This window comes from Lynx rufus, unplaced genomic scaffold, assembly GCF_022079265.1.
Source record: "Lynx rufus isolate CCGP_SWC_20201006 ecotype Redwood Valley unplaced genomic scaffold, mLynRuf1.p SCAF_1, whole genome shotgun sequence".
Lineage (NCBI taxonomy): Eukaryota > Metazoa > Chordata > Mammalia > Carnivora > Felidae > Lynx > Lynx rufus.
The window spans coordinates 11,069,550-11,073,742 of NW_025814823.1; the positions used below are offsets into that span (position 1 = coordinate 11,069,550).

Below are 4,193 nucleotides of genomic sequence, written 5' to 3' on the forward strand. Positions count from 1 at the left end.
TTTTAAGCATAAATATTTACTGATGATTACATATTGGCAAAATTTGTTTCTTGCAGGGACATAAGCAGGTAAAATTTATTTCCTAAAATAGGCATTACTGGGTGGCCTGTTAGAAGAAGTTGATACCATATGGTGCAAATAAAACCACAATAATTATTCTAGAACCACCCCACAGGCTGTGCTGTGACCATGCACCGGTCACACGCAGAGGGGATCTGGGAGCCATGGGGGACCTCAGCCAAATGCATCCTCCTGGAGGAAACTGGACACAAAAGGCACATCATTCTGAGCCCACAGTATTTGATCTGTCACCTCACCCCTCCCACTTTTGAGTCTAAGCATGGCTGATCTTCCAGAAATGTTTGCTCAATTGGCCTGAACCACCAATAAAGAGAAGATAGCCCCTTCAGTGAATGCATCTTTCCCCTGAATCTCACCCAACAATCATCCCTCCCTATCTTCAGGCTTTTGCTGTCCCGAATCACCTTCCTTTCCACACTCAAAAATGTTCCTCTCAGCTCTTTTAAGAAATTTCACTTAACCTTGGTTTTCATTCCAAATTAAGGAAAATGATTTTTCCGTAAGTTATGTAGAAAAATGAGATTCATTGCTTTCAACTTATTACTCTCTCTCACACACACACAAATGACCCTTGCCCTTAAGAAATTCCATTTATTATTTTAGAAACTCATGCCCATGAAATGGTTGGAAAGTCACACATGCACAGACTCTCATAATTAAGAGCACTGAAGAAGAGGTAGCCAAGAAGAGTCATTTTTATTTTTCACATTTCCTCCTCACAGCACGAAGCATGAATAGAACAAACATTTGCTCTCATTTGCACTTTAACTACATGCCTGTGTAATCCTTAAAGTCCGTTACTTAAAGTCCTTAAAGTCAGCTTTTTGCTGATTTTTAGTTGTGTCCTCTTGGCTGTTTTTCACGTCTTCTTCTTTATCAACGCTTCATGAACCAAATTTGCATTATGTGTTTCTAATTGTCTCTTGGCTCCTCGATGTACATTAAATACTTCGTTGATACTTGATCACTGAATAGGGAATAACAGAGAAAGTAATGTCTTTCAGACACTGATAGTCTAGTGGGAAACACAGGATAAACTCAAAGAGGTCTATAATTTTCCAAAGAGCATTCACGTGAATAATTTAACAAGCCTCCACTTTAAAGCAGAACTAGACTACATTAGGCGGTGTGACTGGAATTGCTGTGCCCCAGAGCATGTGGAGGAAGAGAATTGTGGTACTGGCCCAGTACTCACGTAGATTGTTCTGGTCAGTCATATGCTGTGGTTAATACAGGATCTCAGAATGTTAGAGCTGTAAGCTTCTTTAATCCAAGCCCTGCATTTTGCTGATGAGAAAACTGAGGTACAGAGACCTTCCCAGGATCACACAGTTAACTACCGGAGAGCCGTGCCTCACGTCCTCCAACTCCCGATTGCTAGTTTTTCGAACAAGCAGGGTAAAATGAAATAAATCCATCAGGAATCTTTTTACAGAGTTCATCTTCGTTTTTTTTTTTTTTTAATTAAATGTTAGTTGAGAAAGAGGGTACAAGGGGGGGGGGGGGCAGAGAGAGAGAGAGAGAGAGAGAGGGAGAGCGAGAATCCCAAGCAGGCTCCGTGCTGTTAGGGCAGAGCCCAAGCTCTGTCTCACAAAACGCAAGATCATGACCTGAGCTAAAATTAAGAGTTGGATGCCCAACCGACTGAGCCACCCAGGGGCCCCGGAAGTATTACTATTTTTGTCGTTGGGATCTTGTCTTCCTTCAAGGACTCTGTTAGAAATATCAGTTATGTGGAATTTCTAGTGTTAGAGAATACCATTAGAGGAAACGCAGGATACACCCGATTTTATTCCATACTTCCTTACCCACTGATGTGACTTGAAAGCATCATAGAAAGTTAAAGGCTGCTTTTAGAGTAAGCTTTCCAAAGAAGTGTGATTAAAAAAAAAAAAAAAAAAAAAGGCTCCCTATCCGCAGCCACGAAGAATAACTTCGGAAAATGTTCTAATTAATGTCTTCGCCAGGCGTCCCATTTTTAAAATTATTTCCTACAAGAAGAGCTCTATTAAATAACTTTTACTTTTCCATCTCCAACTGAATTTTCATCTCTTTCTAATGTTCCTGCTTAAATTTGGTGGCTCTGTGTGAATATCAATTATGGTAAAAGGAGATTTTGGTCCCATCTCTCACCGCTGAAAAAGGGGGTATAGATGTCATAGCTGCTGTTGGCAGAGGACTAGACTGGGCACCTGGGAATATAGCTGCAGGGTGGGGATTTCAGTGGTCACACAAACAGTAACAGCTCGGGACCGGACTCTCTCTCAGAGCCAAGTACCTTGGGAAGCCTGAATGTCTTCTTTTCTTTCATTCTGTGCCTAAATACTTTTCAAGTTTCAAGTTTACGTGACAGTTTCAAGTGTACATGATTCCATGTATGTACATGTAGTCATATGATCACTGTGATAAATTTAGTTAACATCCATCACTGCATACAGTTACCACGATTTTTTTTCTTGTAATGAGAACCTTTCAGGTTTGCTCTCTTAGCACCTTCCAAACACACAATCCAATTTTGCTCCCCAGGACTAATTTTATCACTAGAAGTGTGTACTTTTTGACCCCCTTCACCCATTTCATCCTGCATATCTCCTTGTGATCAGAGGACAGAAAGACAGCTACCAACAGCAACTCAATTTAGGGGCTCCACAAATGGAAATTTCCCGGGCCTCAAATGCGGAGACTGTCCAATACTTGAAGACAATCTCTAAGTAAAAATAGAAAAAGTAATAATTTTGGGCTGGGGGCGCCTGGGTGGCTCAGTCGGTTGAGCGTCCGACTTCAGCTCAGGTCATGATCTCGCAGTTTGTGGGTTCGGGCCCCCGCGTCGGGCTCTGGGCTGACAGCTCAGAGCCTGGAGCCTGCTTCCGATTCTGTGTCTCCCTCTCTCCCTACCCCTCCTCTGCTTGCACTCTCTCTATGTCTCTCAAAAACAAGTGAACATTAAAAAACTCATAAAAAAAGAATTTTGGGGTGGGACACACAGGACCCTTTTCCATCACTGCAATTCACTTACAAGTCTACACAAAGCTGACACTGTTTTTCTATAGTAAAATGGGGACAATGTATCATTTGAATCATTGAAACCCAGAAATAATCACCAAAGTTTATTTTAGCCAATGATTTCAAAGTTCTTTTCAGAAAAATGTTTTCTACCAAGGGCAGATGTTAATTGATTTTAATTCTACCTCTTGTTCTGCATTGAATACCCTTGGTTTCGCATAAAGTATGATAAGGTAGGGAGGAACGAGAAAGGCAATGGATATTGCTGAAGCCAGTTTTCAATGTATTCAACATGTGTTCATAAGGGTGGAAACATTTAGGGACCTGTTTAGGTCATTTAGTTACAGAAATAAGAAAAGATACGAGCCACAAATAGTGAAAAGATGCTTCATATAATTTGGAGAGATACTAAGTTTATAAAGTACTGTAGGATATTCACAGCGTTGGATTCAAACTTCAGTTGCTTTGTTTTGGTGCAGACACCCTTCTCCATTTGACCTAGTGATGTTGCCTAACACCCTGGTCACTATTCTCTCCACATCTTACTGAGACACCTGGTGGTAGCTAACTATGTTGACCTACTCCCTTTTTTTCGCTTGTTCTCTGGACACCATACTCTCCTGATTTTCTCATACTTCACTGGTTGCTGTTTTTCCATCTTCTTTCCTGGCTCTCCCTCCCTCACTCAACCACTAATGTAGACTTCCCCAAGACACTGGGTCTCAAGCACCCTGTTCTTTTCTATCTACGCTCTCTGAGGTCATCTCCAATCCCATGTACTGGTAATACCCAAACTATGTCTCTGGTCTTCACATCTCCCCGAAAGATTTAACTCCTATTCTCAGTGCCTTCATTAGGTAGTCTGGGAGGCACTGCAGACTTAATATGGCTAAGATAAAAATTGATTTTCTATCATATACTTGCTCCTCCCCCTCTTTTCCCTTCTCGGTAGAAAACACCACCGTCCAACATCAAGACAAATATTCTAGGGCTTGTCTGTGATCATTTTCTTACCTTCACCTTCCACATTCTGTCTGTACTGTCGCCCTTGCCTCTAAAGCAGACCCAAACCATCCATTCCTTCTCATTTTCATCAACACCCTATCCAA

At 41.5% G+C, this 4,193-nt stretch overlaps 1 long non-coding RNA gene across 1 annotated transcript; it reads right to left on the reverse strand.

The window, feature by feature from the left end:
• Positions 1-758: 758 nt before the first annotated feature.
• On the reverse strand, positions 759-1,599 carry LOC124511404 (uncharacterized). Its single transcript, XR_006961880.1, has 2 exons — positions 1,277-1,599; positions 759-1,048 (listed from the first exon to the last, which is right to left on the reverse strand). It is a non-coding gene; the product is annotated as an uncharacterized LOC124511404 (long non-coding RNA).
• Positions 1,600-4,193: the final 2,594 nt, after the last annotated feature.